This window comes from Thamnophis sirtalis, unplaced genomic scaffold (assembly GCF_051295495.1).
Source record: "Thamnophis sirtalis isolate CommonGarterSnake01/CBP01778 unplaced genomic scaffold, rThaSir2_p1.2 scaffold_7, whole genome shotgun sequence".
In the NCBI taxonomy this organism is placed as follows: Eukaryota; Metazoa; Chordata; class Lepidosauria; order Squamata; family Natricidae; genus Thamnophis; species Thamnophis sirtalis.
In genome coordinates, this window is record NW_028261387.1 from 77,800,338 (window position 1) to 77,818,437 (window position 18,100).

At 37.7% G+C, this 18,100-nt stretch overlaps 1 protein-coding gene across 2 annotated transcripts in view; it reads right to left on the minus strand.

Annotated features, from left to right (window-relative positions):
• ADNP (activity dependent neuroprotector homeobox) overlaps positions 1-9,465 on the minus strand; it is a 51,245-nt gene extending 41,780 nt beyond the window's left edge. The window contains exon 1 of one of the 2 annotated variants that reach the window (XM_014059919.2): positions 9,109-9,465. The gene's annotated coding sequence lies outside the window, so the exon portion shown is untranslated. Of the gene's footprint in view, positions 1-8,177; positions 8,338-9,108 lie in introns of those variants that run through there. The other variant, XM_014059921.2, reaches the window with a different exon arrangement.
• Positions 9,466-18,100: the final 8,635 nt, after the last annotated feature.

The following is an 18,100-nucleotide window of genomic DNA, read 5'->3' on the forward strand; positions in this document are numbered from 1 at the left end:
TTTCCAGCCCTACCTGTAAAAGCCAGAAATTAAATCTAGAGCAAATCACTAGCAGCAAGAGGTTGTTCCAATAATTTTAGGGGCCACCTTCCACTGTATGTTCTACTACTATATAATGTCCACAGCAGTAAAACTTTCTTGGCCCTTCCCAAATTGAGATAATTCTCTTGCCTACATACAGCAAGTCTCTGTGAGGTGTATCAGGTACACCAGATGATGTCAAAAACATGAGTGCAGTAGGACCTTTAATGCAATTTAAAAAATATAAACATCTTTACTTATACAAACTGTCCAATTTACAATGCACCATTTTTTTTAAAAAAATGTGAAATTAAACTAATAGATAAGTATTCAGAGCATTTTTCACATATTGTAACTCAATTATGCTGCAGGAGATGGCTTTTATAACTATTCAAGATTATATGGGTGTTATTCTAAAAGCAGAACAAACTAAAACATTGTTTTATCAATAAAGAACCTCTTATACTTTGAGAATTGTTCTTTTTTTTCCACCAACAAGGTCACAACAAAAATATATCAGGTAAATTAGATTCAGATTAACTTTGCAGTTCCACAAGAAGTGGTTCATAGAGCCTCAAATAGATGAATCCACAGTTAATCATAGAAAGTGCTCAGGCAAGATAAATTATTAGAAAGAAAATCAAGAGAAATACAGATTGACCTGAATTTCATAAACAATGTAAAAGAAACTCAAATTCAAATCCTAATGATATATATACATTCATGTTGTTTCCTTCACAGCAATATTCAAATATTCAAAATATGTACCATGTTTTAGCTATTTCTGTTGGTTTCCTATCCATTATACAAATTCAATTTCCTTTTATCATAAAGCCACCTAACCAGGAGGCTATTTCAAAAGAAGTGACAAAAAATCAGCCCAGATTTGACTATGACTATGGCAGAGTACATTTAGCAGATAGACATGTTGTCCTAAATTGTCATTATTTTTAAATTCATTAATTCTGTTCTGCAAAATTTAAGTATTTGATCATCCAGAAAAAAACCAAACAAACTGAATCTCCATAGACAGTCAAACTGAAACTAGAAACAGCAGCTATTCTTGCCACAATGTACAATTTTCAGTACCATATTTAATCAGAAAACACCAAATAATCCACTTCATTTTCAGGTGTAAGCTTCAACAACTTAGTTTGAGGAGTGAAACAATAATTTGGATCTTTACTTATATATAAAACTATTTAGAATGTAAACTAGGATATTTGTAGAAAAAGTAGCAGTATTCCTATATAAGCTTTTACTGAAAATTACTTTGAGAGTCGATGCTTTTAGACTTTAATCTACTAATAAAAGATTACATAGTGTGAACTGTGAATAAACGTTTATCAGTTTGATCATGTTTATAACTTGGTCACTATCATTCACTGTATATCCCAGAATTACTAAGTGGTAGCTCATTAACAGTTTAGGCAATATTCTTTGAGGCAGATTAAACACACTGATTTTTAGATTTATTTGAAGAAATTATAGTTTGAATACTTCAACTTCTAAAACTTTTAAAGTTTTCAATAATGATCAGGAAATCTTTCTATTAAAAACAGTAGCAAAACAAAGGAATAAAGGTTTGTTCTCACTAAGGGCTTAACTGATGTGCACTTGAATAAACTTCCCCACCCTTTTTCAGATAATACATATATTAATATTTGGATTGTTTTTTCACCTCAAGTTACATGCAATTGCTGATGGATCATGTGGTCATCAAAATTTCTATCACTTGTAGAAAGACATTAAGATAAAAAACATATTCTTTTAACATAAGCTCTCCCATTTGTTCTGGAGCCCAGCAAAACTGCTCTTTCTTCCTGACTCACATATTCTTCACTCATGGCAAGTTCTGGAATTTTCCACTAGCAGTTAAAATGCCATCTAGTGGACATGTAGTCAGCATCTTAAAATAAAAGGAATTAACCATTTCCTTATAGTTACACAAATGTGACTTATAATGCAGTATTCATGCTTGCAAAATTTATAAAAACACAATTTACTCAATGATAAAAACATGGAAAATGTTAAGATTTTTCCAAATCTAATCAACTTTTGGATTAATAGAATATAATTTTCATTCATGAAAGCAACCTTCTTTGTATGTGTGTGTGAGAGAGAGGGGGAGGGGGAGGAATCAGAAAGTGCCACTATGAAGGCTAATACCTGTCAACCATGATTGTACATATATTGATCCCAAACAGATAGATCCCAGAAGTAACTATAACTTATAGACCAATTTAAATAAATCTGGTATACCTGAATCACATGTAAAGAGCAAAGAATGTTTGATTTGTCAACTACTGAAAATTGCCTAAAATATATGATTTTTTACATTTTACAAAAAGACCAAGTGTAGAATTTTTTTTTTAGAAAAAGACCAAGTAAAGTGGTTTCATAGAATATTGATTGGTATAAAGAACTCCACTGTAGGAAAAATATAAATTATAATGCAATGAGCTTATAACAACTGCAAATAAAGCTCATCTTATTCTTTTGAGTTATGTTGAACAAATCATTATCACGCTCACTCTTCCAACTTTCGTATAATGATACTAATGGAATAGTATATATTATGATTTTCTCATTATGCAGTTTACTATAATGCATGAATCCAAATTTAGTATTATATGCAAATCTAGCCAACAAAATGTCTAGATTTGTTGGTTTGGCCAATGTGACTTCAGTTATTTTCATGGAATGATTTGAGCATTTACAAGATACAACAAATCAACAGTTTTATATAGTTCTTAAAACTGTCAACCTGGAAAGTCATTTAGAACTGAAGAGCAAATACATCAATTCCCCCCAAAAAACTTGTGGCACAAATAATAAACATTCTGGCAAGCAACCTAAAGTTATTACGTGAACAGGAAAAATGACATTTTAAATCATTTTTCACTCTGATAAAGTTTGTACAGACTTGTAATGCAAAATATAATTTGATGTATTTATATAATATGCTGAATTATAAACCATGGTTTGCAAACTAAAGTATCTTGATTAAACAAAATCCAAGCAAACCAAACAGAAAGGAGTTCAACGTTTTGTGTGATCATCCCCTTAAATGTTTTAAATATATGCTTAATTTTGCTACTCAAATAATTTCAAATAATTTATTTTTGATTGGACTGTACTCTAAATAGTGATGCTGCAGTTCTTTTCTATTCACAGTAATTTTCAGGGTATACTTCATTCAAAAATAATAAAACCAAATATACTAAAGATCAATTTTCCATTATAGTCACTCACTCATTTAAGAATGTTGATACTTTATTAAATTGTAAAGTATAGTTTATTTTCCTATATTCATGTTTTATAGCCATGAGAAGGAATGAAGTTTTTCAAAACAATAGTATCTCTTGCACAAGTTTAAAACTGCATAATTCAAACCACAATGGAATTGAAGAAATAAATATCTTTTAACCTAACACAGTCAGCTATAAAATTTGGACTAGAAATTATCTAATGAAATATAGTAGCAATCTTAAGGTTGCTAATCTCAAGATTCAATGTAATTAAAGCTAAAGCTTGATGGAGAGAAATACACTCAACCAGAAAAGTTAAGAAGCAAAAGGTATACATTCTTTAATATAACTTTCTGCAACAATTTTTTTTACCAACTTGGACACCATGGTTTATAAAGTATGCTTTGTAAGAACAAAAATCAACAGTGAAGTTGAACCTTCCCCCAGCAAATGTTTCCTATTTTATTAAGTCAGTTTCCCTACCAATTCACAAGTAGAATTGCTGTTTAATATTCCAGTGAGGAATAATCCTCAAATTTAACCATTTTTTAAGTGTGAACATAACAGGGAAAGTTGTGGTTGATTCCATCTTTGTTTATGAGAATAACAGCGAGTAGAAATCAAGCTCATAGGGCATTTCTATTCCAATTGCATCCAAAAGAGTGATCATCACAAACCTTATCTCTAATAATGAGCAGACAATGCCACGCTCCCAACTTAAGCAATTTTCTCTTAAGCATCCAGGAAAATACACAGGCTGAGTGAACAGATCACACAAAAAGTTTTTTTTGTTAATACTTATGCTCTGTGATGACAACAGTAAAGAAATATTAGATTAGTACTTAAACAGCTTAAATAGTTAAAATGAAGATACAAAACCATTAAACAGATTCTATAAAGGCACATAAAGTGATAAGTTTTAGTATCAATCATCATTTCTCATGTACAAGCATATTATTTTCTGCATGCAGATAAATACCAATAAATTTAACATACTAATGAATGCATCCATACAGATGCTTTGATTTTTATTCAACTCTTTGGGATGAAGGGATGTGCTGCGTTCACACAAAAATTGGCACCCAGTTTAACGCGATGGTCATAAAACAGGTTCAAACCATATGTTGAACCTATTAAACATCAACATTCATTTTAGCCAGTCAAGAGTATGAACAGTTATTTAATATATTTTGCTGCAGACTGGCATGTTAATATAAATAGAAGATAGGGACATATTTGAATGTGAGAATCAATCCTCAACTGACAAAACATCTAAATGAAGAAAAATAAAGAGCATAATCAATGTCTTTAAACATCAAAAACTGATTCATTATGTCTATCCTATCCTGTTAGTAAAACTGGGAAAGCAGCCACTGATTGCTTTCAACATCACATTCCTTGTTTTACATACATTAGGCAGGAATTATATTAAACCCGGAATTCTATAGTATGCTTAAATTCTCTTAAAATATCTGTAATGCCATCCATGAAATATACAGTACAAAGAAACATTTCAATACAGGTAGTCTTGACTTACAACGGTTCATTTAGTGACTGTTCAAAGTTAAAATGGCACTGAAAAGTGACTTATGACCATTTTTCACAATTGCGGCATCCCCATGGTCAGTCATGTAATCAAAATTCAGACACTTGGCAATTGGCTCATATTTATAATTATATCTCCCGGGGTCACATGATCACCTTTTACAACCTTCTGACAAGCAACATCAATGAAGAAGCTGGATTCACTTAACAACCATGTTACGAACTTAAGAACTGCAGCAATTCATTTAACCAGTTTGGCAAGAAAAGTCATAAAATGGGGTAAAAGTCACTTAAAACTCACTTATCAACAGACATTTTGGGCTCAATTATGGTCATAAGTCAAGGATTACTTGTAATATACTTGTTTTGAAAAAAGAACCAAATGTTTACAATGAAAATGCATCACTGGAGCACATAGCATTTATTTTGGCTTTTTGTTCACCAAGTCAGAGAATCACTAATAGAAGACAGGAGAACCAGACAGATAATTTCATCTCCTGATACTGTCCAGCTTGCCAGAAACTCCAACTTATGATGACCTTGTAACATGGTAGTCTGGATAACTATTTATATAGCTCAACTATAATATTTACTATTATTTCTACTTCCATCTATCTTAAGTTAATTGCAGCATAATTTGGTGCTTTATTCAAACTTCATTTAGAGTCTGACTCTCTAACAAGAATGAGATAGAAATACATCTCTGATTATAACTACCAGTGACAATTTTTCAGAATTTAGCTTGGCTTAACCACACTGTAAACTGCTGGTCATTGCTGGTTGATCATGCTCATTACATTTCCCCTGAAATAAAACATGGTAGTGTTAATGCCTAAACCAAGAACTCCTGCTTTCTTCCTCTAACCAACAAGAGCTGGAAAACAAAACAAATCATTGGTATCAATTCTTGACTTGTGAAGATAGGGACAACCACAATTATTAGTGCAGTCATCTTGCTAAACAATTTATAGAAGGAATTTCCAAGGTTTCTTTTTAATCACTTTGTTTTGGCTTCATGCAGTCAGAATAATGGAACAGTAGTATACCACCATATGGTTAATTTTGCTCCAGAACTTTGGTTCAGCACAACAATGGAATGTGTTTAGTCAATCTACACCAAAATGTGAAAAATAAAGTTTATCAGGCTCCTTGTCCATCCAGCCGATGTCCTTTACAACATGCAGAGCTTTCTAGGCAGATATTTCTAGAATTAATACAGGAAATCCTTCAGTTGAAAAAGTTAAGAATTGACTATGTCACCCTCCAAATGCAAAGCATGTAATCCAGTTCTGAGCGCTCTTTGTTCATGGGATGATAAGACTCTGTTATCATTGAAGTAACAAAAACGTACCTCAACTCATATAAATATACTACAACTTTTGTTTCTGTTCCAAATGTTTCTCTGAGAAATATATTCTATGTGCCTACATTTCCCAATAATTACAAACCTTCATTCCCGGAATAAGAACTCTGCCAGGTAATTTCTCCTTTGCAATGTCTTTGTTAGTTTATAATATTTGCTTTTAACAGTCTTATTATAGCAAATATTGAAAACTCCAGATTTTTTTTACAACTTTCTTGAAAATATGATTTTGACAGTTTGCTGAAACACATGTATGCTTGCAAAACCTTATTTATTCAAAATACATATACGCATACGTTGTAGTAGAAATATTTTACTAGCTGGACAGGTATCTCTCACACATAACCAATACAGCAATATCTTTCAGATGATTTGGTCTCCCATAGATCTTCAACATTGTATTTTTAATGCAGCTCCATAATCTTCCATATTTATAGTTGGATTCAAGATATATGCCTGAATCAATGGCCTGATTCATACATTTTGGTAAGCTACACAACTTACTTTTTCTAAGATAGGCTTTGGTCTGAACAGGGCTGTATAAACTATTATGCACAAACTAGATTACTGCTAGTTCTATAAATGACAAGCAATTAGTTTACCAAGGTACTCTACAATCTCCCTCAAAATGACACAAACCAGTGATATTCAGAAAGGCAGCATGAACATTTGAACCCCAAATTCTATGATTTCTTTAAGATACTCTGATGTCATTGCTTATGATAAGTTGCTGATTGGCCGCAATGCAACTATTTGCTATTTCCTATGAAACCATTTTTGTCATTTTTTCAAAAAGTGAGTAAAATAACTGCATATTTCACAATTTTCATTTTAGCAATTAAATGACTATAGTCGTGTACTTAAATGACCACTTCTGTTCAGATGGTGGAAGTGGTGATTGAGCTCCTGAAGGAAGAAACTGAAGTTGACAGTTTTATAACAATTGCTTCCATATGATCTGATATATAACACAAGGTTTCCATTTTACATATTCTCTTTACTAAATATTGACACTTTGAGAATAAAATTGTCAAAAAACATATTTTAAAGTTTTTAGTATTTTCTATAAATACAAGCCTCTATCAGATAGTAATCACAAAAAATCCTAGTAACCTACTACTAAGTTACCCAGTTATCTAAGCAATATGTAGCTGTCAAAAAAAATCACTGTCTATTTAAAAGCACTACAATGATAGAAACCCTTAATTATCTCTATTGTCATGATGAGGCTCAACCATACAAGTGATATGTTTATCTCCAGTAACAAATTTAAGTGCAGTCTCTTCCTCATCATGGTTTACAAAAGAGACAAGCACTGTGTGCACTGAACCTTATATTCTTCCACCTGAATTAATGTCTCTGGTTTGGGGAACCCAGTATAGCTCCATTTTCTAAACTAGTATTAGATAGCTTTAGTGATACACTGAAGATCAGCTTCACTGAATTTCTGCAACATCTTCAGACAGGTAATGTGGGTCAAGGATGACATAGATTTTAGGTACCACCTTTGGTCAGGAGTTTCCTAGAGAAGGCCAGATTTTTAAAAATCATTGCTCTTGCTCACTAAACCTTTTTTTTTGCCTATGCTGCTGTCAGCTAGTAAGAGCAACTCGGCCTGCAGTGATAGGCCCATTTTCCCAGGCCTATAGAAGGCGCTGTGTAGCAACTCCTATCTGTGCATCTGGGGCCCCTCCCCCCCTCTGCAGCAGCCTTACCCAATGTTGAGAACGCGCCCCCTACTGACTTGCTACACTCATGTCTTCATTCCAAGACTTGGCTGCGGTGCATTTTGGGTGGGGGCTGGTATATTTTTTTTGCCTTCGATGGTCATAAACCCAAGCAACCGCAGCTTTAACATGAAGCCACACACTCATTAGGTAGAAGCCTATGCAAAACTGAACTGAGCTGCAGGGAAAAAAACAAAAACAAAAAGACAACACACACATATATACAAAGCCATAACTCAGAATAGAGAAGACATCCTAGGAGGAAAAGACCTTTTTTTCCCCCGCGATAGATAGAATCAGAAGCAATCCTCTCTCTCTTTTTTCCCCTCTTCTTTGTTTCAGAAATAGGTTAAATACAACTATTTGGCCGGAATGGATGCAGCAAAGAGTTGCAGAGGTGTAGAAGAGGTGCCTTGCTTCTCTCGGAGACCTGGATACTCTGACTGAGTCACGAATCCCGCCTTTTCCAACACCACCCGATACCTCCAGCTAGGGAAAGGTGGGGGGGGGGTGGCATACAGGAGCCTGCTCTCCATTGATTGCACCGCAGCCTGTTCCACATTTCCAGCGCCAACTCTGCAGTCATAACGGGGCTTTCCTCCCTCCCGTCCTTCCTTCCCCCACCCCCGCCGCACATGCTGGGGGGGGAGGGGAGCCTCAAGCATGTCGAAGAGGATGGCAGCATTCGCAATCCGGTCTTCTCCTCCCCCCCTTTCAACCCCGCCACCACCTCCAACGATTCCCTCCTTCTTCCACGACGCAGACCGTGCAATCACAGCTACACTCGAGGGCGCAACATCCATGGGCCACCTCCCTGCAAGGAACGGAAGGAGGGAGGGGGGGGGGAAAGATGCAACGGAGGCACAAGGCAGCATTGAGCCGGAACGCGGTCAGAGAAGCTTTTCCTTCCCCTCTTTTTTCTTTAAAAATGGGGGGAGACCCCCGGGGGGGGGCTTTGAGGTGAAGGAAAGGGAGGCAAGGAGACCGGCTCTCGCGCCGGGACAGCCGGCCTCGGACGCCAGGACGGGAAAAAGACGCTTCTCTTTTTAACATGTGTGAAGAGGGTCCAGGAGCAGCCACCGGGCCCGGCAACCTCAGGAGGAGCCAGGGAAGACGGCGGTGGCGGTGGCGGTGGCAACGAGGAGAGAAGGGAGGAAGGAAAAGGGTTGCGCTGGGCTCCCGCGCGCGCTCAGGCACCTACCTAGCTGCGTTTCGCGCTCCCTCCTCCTCAGCGGCGGGCGCTTCCTCCCCCGGCGGCGGCGCTGCTGGCGGCGGCTTGCGGCTCCCGGCTGGAGGCAGGGCTGGGCGGGCGCGGGGAGCGGAGCCGGCGGTGCGGGGGAGACAAAGGGGCCTGGATGGTGGGAGGGGGGCAGGTTGCGAGGGGCAAGGCGGGGATTCGGCCTGCGCTGGGGCGGAGGGGGACGCGGCGGCTTCGCGGGGCTGAGGTACCGGGCCGAGGGGTGTCGAGCGCCGGGCCGCGGGGAAGGGGAAGGGGGGGGCTCCCTAGGCGCCCTGCAGACAATACAGCCGGGTCCCTCCTGCCCAGAACCTGCCCTGGCCAAGATGGCGGCCGAGAAAGAGCGGAAGTGACGCGGGGTCCTCATTAGCATATGGGACTCATTGTCCGGCCGGAGAGGAGGGGGACGAGCCCCCCGGGGTGAAGGGAAAAAAAGGGGTGACTGAACCCCAAGATTGGAACTTGATTTCCCGTCATCCCTCCTCCTCTTATCCTGTCCTGACAGGAAGCGGGATCTTTAAAGAGAGAGAGAGAGAGACAGGGAGAGATGTAGGGGAGCGGGTTACATAACCCCGACAGAATGGGGGGGATTCTCGCGAGAAGGAGAAACCGGCGGCGGGATCTGCTCCGGCTCCGCTAGGAGGCGCCGCGCCCTGCGGCTGGGGCCGGAGAGAAGAGCGCGGAGCGGTTATCCCTCCGCCGCCCCAGCCGGGACTACAACTTTCCCAGAGGGGAGGAGAAGGGGTCACTGGGGAAGGGGGGACTGAAGGGAGGGAGAGGAGAGAGAATGAGCCTTCTCCACGTGACCCGGCATGGAGCACACCACGTGACCCAAGCTTCACCTGAGTGAGCATCATAACACCTCGTGCCGTTAAGCTGATGATCACACGGCTTGCACTCGTGCATGGAGTGAGTGGCATCTGCAGGGCAGGTCAAGCCAAGCATCCCTTGTGCCCCAGCCTTGGCCAGCTGGACCTCCAGAAGGACATTCTTTCATTGGGCATTGCCAGGGTCCTGCCTGGCTTTGGACCCCTCTCTGTTGTGCCATGGATGGATCAGTTGCAAGTTTGGAGCCATTGGCGCCCTGAGCAACGTTGTCAAGGTAGTGCAGGTGCCCATTGCAAAAAAATGTGATTTATAAGGCAGGGCTGCAGAAAGGCCTTGAGTGCTCCACTGTGTTGCGTTTAGGGTGTGGAAATAGGTAACTGCTGGAGCCCAACAATCCTCGAGTGTGTCCATCAAACTGAATTGGAGACTTAACAGTGGCTTTCCATTCCATTTAGTGACTCCTCAAGAGGTCTGGATTACAGATGTCACAAGCCCTGGAAATGCCCAGAAGCAGGAGCCTGCTCCAATATGTATTTAATTAGTGTAATAAAATGTTTAATAGTTAAAGCAAATGACTAGAATTAACTTGGCTTATTTCTTGTCTCACTTTTTAACCATCTAAGATTGGAAGGAAGCTGAAACTTTCTCCAGTTCTTGAGCGGTTAGGTGACAGGCCCTGAACAATGCTAGTTGTGACCAATGGATAATGCAGGTAGAACTTCCAAAAGTGTTAAGTGACAAAACCCATATTTTCCAGTTAGGATGGACAACTCAAGTTGTGTAAGTTAATAGTTCATCCTATCTGAATGGTATCAAGTCGGAGGAAAATTTCCACAGTGGAATTTTTTTGTTACGAAGTTGAAAATGACTCTAATTCAAGTTGGATGAATAATTACTACATGAGCACTTGTTTGCAAATCCTAACAATTGCATCTTTGGTAATAGATAAAGACAGGTTATGTATTTCAAACTACCAAGATTACAAACTACCAACCATATACAAGTAGTAATTGATTTAAGACCACAATAGAGCCCAAGTTTCTGTTGTTAAGTGAGACAGTTGAGTTTTGCCCCATTTATGACCTTTTCTGCCACAGTTGTTAAGTGAATCACTCACTGCAATTGTTAAGTTAGTAATAATATTGTTAAGTGAATCTGACTTCTCCATTAACTTTACTTATCAGAAGATCGCAAAAGGTGATCATAGGGCCCAAGGACACTGCAACTGTCATAAATATAAACTAGTTGCCCAGCATCTGAATTTTGATCATGTGACCAGTAGTAAATGTGAAAAACTTATAAGTTATTTTTTTCAGTGCCATTGTAACTTCGAACGGTCACTAAACAAATGGTTGTAAGTCGAGGACTGTATTGGTATAGCAATGGCATAGTCTGATCATCAGGTCTTATAACTAACAAAATATGTGACTTCACTGCATGCAAATATCCTGCAGTACACACAAAAATGCAAATCAAACTAGAATTGCTGAAATACACGTGTCCAGCCACAGCATTCGAGTAGAGCCACCGGCAGAAGTTTTCATTCTGCCTATCAGCATTATAATAATCGGGTTTAGTTTTGTATCCGTCTGCCTATATATCTGAAAGTAAGTTTATAATACTTCATCTCATCCCAACAAAATATTATATTCTAGTTAGGAATATTAAGGATCACATATGCAATGGAAGCTATGTACAAGTAATGTTCGATTCACAACAATTTGTTTAATAATCATTCAACGTTATAAAGGCACTGGAAAAAATGACTTATGACCATTTTTCACATGACCATTGCAGCATCCCCATAGTCATGTGATCAAAATTCAGATGCTTGGCAATTGACATGTATTTATGATGGTTGTGAGGTCTCAGGGTCAGGTGGTCACTTTTTGTGACTTTCTGACAAGCAAAGTGAATGGGGAAGCCACAAGGCTAACTTAACAACTGCAGTGATTTACTTAAGAGCTGTGATAAGAAAGGTCATAAAATGGGGCAAAACTCCACTTAATTGTTTTGCTCAGCAATGGATATTTTGGGTTTAATTGTGGCTGTAAGTCAAGGACTATCTTTAAAGTTATAAATGGTATTTAATCTAAATCATCTATTCCCTGAATTAAACCCAAGACAGGTTTGGCATCCAATCCAGGGCATTGAGGCTACCATTTTAATTTTATTCAGCTTCCTATCTAGTGCATCCTTATACAGTTCATGATATTTTAGAAAATTTAAAACAGTTGTTTGTAACAGAGCCAATGGGAAAGCCAGCAGGAAATCACAAATGGCGGCCACTTGTAAGACAGCATGGTCACATGATGTCATGCTTTACAACCATGTTGTTTAGAGATGTGATTCCTAATCCCAGTTATTGAAGTTTAGTTAGCGTTAAAACATGTTCATTGCTGTGATTTTAGGTAGCCTGGTCTCTACTGAATGAATGAATGAATGAGCTAGGAATATGCTATGCACCTCTATTTAGAGAGGGCACATTACCCCCTGCAGAAACTTTCACTGCATGGATGCCTCCCTCAATAGAACATACCCTAATAATAATGAATATTTTATTAGTAATAGTAATTTTGAACTAATAATCTAATTATATATAATACAATAGCAGAGTTAGAAGGGACCTTCGAGCTATTCTAGTCCAACACCTGCCTAGGCAGGAAACCCTTCACCATTTCAGACAAATGGCTATCCAACATCATCTTAAAGACTTCCAGTGTTGGGGCATTCACAACTTCTGGAGACAAGCTATTCCACTGATTAATTGTTCTAACTGTCAGGAAATTTCTCCTCAGTTCTACGTTGCTTCTGTCCTTGATATATATTGCATTTCAATTGTTCAGAGTGCTTCATTAATGTTAGCTATTCCAAAAGCCCTGAATTTTATGATTGTACAATTATTTAGGATTTTGACTTGTAACAATCAGCCTAAAATCATGTTCGGATTATTAATATGACTTTAGGCTGATTGTTACATGCCAAGAATGCATCTGTTCTTTTTGGCTATATCCCCAATATTTGGAATCTTTCAAAATATCAAGAATTACAGAGTTACTACGCACAGACCATGGCCTGAGGAATTATTGTACAATACTAGAAAGTTAAATTGACATTTGATTTGTGGTAATGGATTGTTGATACACATTGTTTGTCAACATTTGAGTGGTTTGTTTTTTCCAACAGAGATGAAGAGGATTCTGAAGCAATTTGACCAATGTTTTTGTTCATATTACATCTTTCCAGGTCTTTCCCCCTATCTTTTTCCTTATTTTAAATGTTACAGGGATGATGTTAATGCAGCTACATATCTATAATTTGATTGCAAGATTAAAATTATTACATTCGAAAGAATCATTTATGTTACTCCTATCTAATTCCAGCTTTATCTTGGAGAGATGAAACAGCTGACATGCAGAGATACAATGAATGGTCTAAAGCCTCCTGTTGTGTTTGTGGCTGATATTTTAAGTAGAAAACCTGTTGTGTGCACTGCATAAAGTACAGTGTGAGTATGAATATGTATGACACTATCTTGAAGATTCTGAGCTGCAGCTGGCACAAACTCAAGTGACAACGTTTAAATGAATCGTCACCTTCTGAAGTACAATTTTCATTACTGACAGGCCAGCTGAAAATTCACATAAATTTTGAGTATGGTTCAAATACTGTCAAGTATGTATTCCCTTTAATCTGGGGTGTTGTAAACTGTAAAATAACAGTAACGTATTTATTTAAAACGTTTCATGGTGCATTCACTCCAGGTAGCGTTCACTTATTGTCATAAGAAGAGTTATTGATAATATTATTGCAGTTCAACAGAGATATGACTAGTCCTTGACTTACGACCATAATACAGACCAGAATTTTATAGCCCTTTTTGCCATAGTTGTTAAGTGAATCATTTGGTCATTAAACAAACCCAGCTTCCCCCATGGACTTTTCTTGTCAGAAGCTGACTGGGAAGTTACATGTGATCTGTTGACATTGTAAATACATGCCCATTGTCAGGTGTATCCAACTTTTGATCATGTGACTCTGAGGATGTTGTGACAGTCGTAAGTGTGAGACCTGGTCCTAAATCATTTTTTTCCAGTGGTGGTGTAACTTTGAACAGTTGCAAAACAACTGGTTTCACCTCGAAGACTACCAATGTAGTAAAAAAATAACAATCTCTTGGCTAACCTGCTTCCAAGTTGCTTAGAGCTTTGCGTATGAGAACATTCTGCATTACAAAATTCAGATTATAACCTGGTGCTGTTCTTTCAACCACTTCAATAGGCTAGCCACAGCATCAAGCTGTATTTCAAATGGCTTCATCTACTAGTTGCATGTGAAGATGACCTTCATGGAAACATCTGTGTACTTCAAATAAAAAACAGAATTTATGCATACACAGTCTCTCTCATAGATAGATAGATAGATAGATGGATGGATGGATGGATGGATGGATGGATGGATGGATGGATGATAGACAGACAGACAGACATTCCCTCCAGTGAATGAATTAAAAGAGATCATCTGGATTAGAGGACTGATATACTTTATGTTTCTCTATTGAAATAAAGTGCATTCCTTCCTGTATGCTAACTGCATGTAACAAATACTTGGACGTCACTGGAGTAGAGTGTATTTCAAATGTAGTATCGGTTGTATCCCCTCCATAACCATGTACAATGACTCCTCCATTTAAAACAGTTGGAGACACTGGGAATCACAAGGTGCAGTCTTGAAGATTGTTATTTATTTCATTAATACTTAAATTTATATTAATTTATATCAAAACATAAAAATAGTAACTCCAATCATCACATAATAAACACCACGATGAAATCTACTTATCTATCAGTAAAAAACATTTTAAAATCAAATAATCTATGGACCACTTCCCATAAATTACATAGTGTCCTGTGTCCCAAAGCATAAGGGATGGTCTTAATATTAACAGAGAGAAGCTCTCTGAGGAGTTGTGACTGTTGACCCTGACACATCTCACAACCCAAGAAACGATATCTGTTGCATACTATTTTGGCTATTTCATTCTAGATGTGTGTATTCTACAAGCCAATAGTTTCAAATGTAACTAGAACTTAGTCAGATTTTATAAGGAACTAGTTGATAACCCAGCATGGCCCGGGTATATATTTATCCCAAACCTGTATTAGAGGGAGCCCCTTTGTGAAATACTGTGAAGCCATTACCATGGCAACTCCACTGTGCTGTACAGTAGAAGTCATTTTAAGGCACAACAGTCTGTATCTTAACACAACTTGAATCCAAAATGCACACCATCACTGTGAAAAGTACTGTGACTTGACACTATAGATATAATTCAGTCCTTTTCATTTCAGCAGCCCAGGCATTCCGGAGTTATGCTCGGACACACACACACTCCCGATCTCCCACAGTATTTGTTTCCAGAGAGTAAGTCATATGTGTACCAAGTTTGGTTGAAATTGCTCGAGGCGTTCCAGAGTTATGCTGGAACATACACACACAGCCATTTATATATGTATATATAGAAAGAATAAAGCAACCTGATTTGACCAGTCAATGCAGTTCTTGCAGGAAAAGTGTTCTGATCTCACCGAGAACATGCCTGAGTGGACAGGTGGAGGGTAAATGTTAACACACTTTCCAGATCAATCACATTTCAATGGATTAACAAAAATATGAAAATTTCTAACTATTTCCATCTGTTTGGTCTTGCAACGTACAGAGGCTTTTGCTACATCTCCCCTAAGTTATATAATTAATGTAAATTGCCTGAGAAGATGCTTTGATGGAAATCTTTCAGCTTTGATATGTAAATTTCCCTGGTACAAGTTTGAAAAAGCAAACTTCTCAGATGCAATTTATTGTTCAAAATAAAATCATCAGTGTTTGCAAGGAAGATTTTTGAGAGTGGGGAGAAGGTAAGACAAATGCTAATACACAGGCATACCTCATTTTATTGTGCTTCGCTTTATTGCTATTTGCAGATATTGCATTTTATTTACAAAATTGCCCACCAGCAAAAATACCTACAATTCACTTAAGGCTCAGAAGATGATGATTAGCATTTTTTAAGCAATAAAATATTTTTAATTAAGGTATGTAGCTTGGTTTTTTCAGACATGCTATTGCACACTGACAGTATAGTATAAACATAACTTTGATATGCACCAGGAAACAAAAAAATGTGTGTGACTCCCTTTTTGCAATATTTGCTTTGTTGTCGTGGTCAGGAACTGAAGTCGCAACATCTCAAAAGTAGGCCTGTATTATTTTGTTTGCTACTTCTCCTAAGCCCCCTGCTGGTATTTCAAAGGGTCTTGAAGGCCTGGCTCTTCACCCAGGCTTGACAAAAGTGGCAAAGCCCCCTTGAGTTTATATGGACATCTCTTTCATTACTGATTTTTATCCTGTAGGAAGTTAGCACCCACCCCTTTTCTAGAAAAATGAAATATCCTGGGAAATATTGAAAAAGCAGAATATTATATTTCCCTGGATAAGAAATGGAGAAACATGTTTTTAGGCCCCATGGGAGTCTGACAACCAATCAGAATACAAGATCAAGATCAAGGTGCACTGTTACCTTTTCACCAAAGTGGTAGCCATTTATTTACTTCCATTTGCATGCTTTTGAACTGTTAGGTTTTCAGGAGCCGAGACAAATAACAGGTGCTCACCCCAACCCACAGTGCTCAGGTCTCAAACCTGGGCTACCAGCTTTCCAATACTTTATTAACTTGTGAACCACCCAAAGTTGTTGGGAATTGGATCATCCATACATTTAATAAATACATAGTTCAATGAGAGTGGGATACCAAAATAACCTTCAAGAAGTTAAGATCTGTCAGAGATTGGCTTTTTTGAGGGACACAACTCTTCTTTTGTTCTCGGCAAAATGTATTTCCTTTATTATGATGGATCTCCTCTTCCTTCGCTTTCCAAAAGAATTTCAGAATGGATCTTTTTAATGTTTTTATTATTAGGTATTGTATTTATTTTATTTTTAGATGATGCTATTGTTTGATATTTTAATGGTTTTTTTGAACAAGTTATGGGTCAAAATGATTCCGTTCAAATAGCTCTGAACATCATGGAAATATTTCAAGCACAAAGCAGTGTTTTGAAATGTCCATTTCACAATTGGAACAAAGTCTATTAAATTCAAATTGACTTATTTTGATAAGATGCAATTTGAATTGAGATACTTTGCATGGCCCAAATTCTAACTGGGTTGTTTTTTTGTGTCGAGGTTTTTGTTTTTGCATTGTATTTTTCTTTAAATTATCTGACTTGAGCACTATGGTGGAAAGTTTAAACAGAAATCCGATCAGCTAATTGTAATTACAGTCCATGTATTAACTCCACTAGGAGAAACATCACTATTCTTAATGTCTATTGCTAATATAAACAAAGAGGAACATATTGTTATAATCTGGTTCATCTTGCAGGCTTTCCTTAGACCTTTGGATGTCTTTTCTAGAAACAAATTTCTGCAGTAATTAAGCCTATTTGTCTGCTGCCTTGTAGCAAGCTGAATATTTTCTTTCTCAATTTGTGGAGTTCATGGTTACCATCACTTCCTAAGTTGATTTTTTTTTCTATGCCTTTTGATGGAATTTTTAGTGTGTTAATGTAACCCCATCCTCCAAAGATTTCTATGTATTTTAGTACTGTAATTCATAATGACAAATCATTGTACCATTAAAATAAATCCTATATAATTTAAATATGTAATAAATTATATCATATTGATCTCAGATGTCTCTTGGAGCAATTCATTTCGCAAAGGTAACGTGAGAATATGGGACTTCTGGAGGGGACAAATGGTGAACTAATCATCTTGAAGGAGTGGAAACTGTACTGCAATGGAGATTGGCACTCAAGAGAGCCACTGCTGGATGTCAAAATCCCTGCATATAAAGGAATGTGTGTGAAATAACCCACTTATTCTCTGGATAATCACGCCCTGTAAGTAAATTCCAGGAACAGAACTCTTCAGAATTAGCATACAAAATGAGAGGTGGGAGGTACAAGATTCTATCCACATTCATAGCTGCAATACAACCCATAAGTGCAAGATCTGCCAAGCCTCATTTCTTAACTACATTTGGAAATAATTATTCCACAGTCAGAA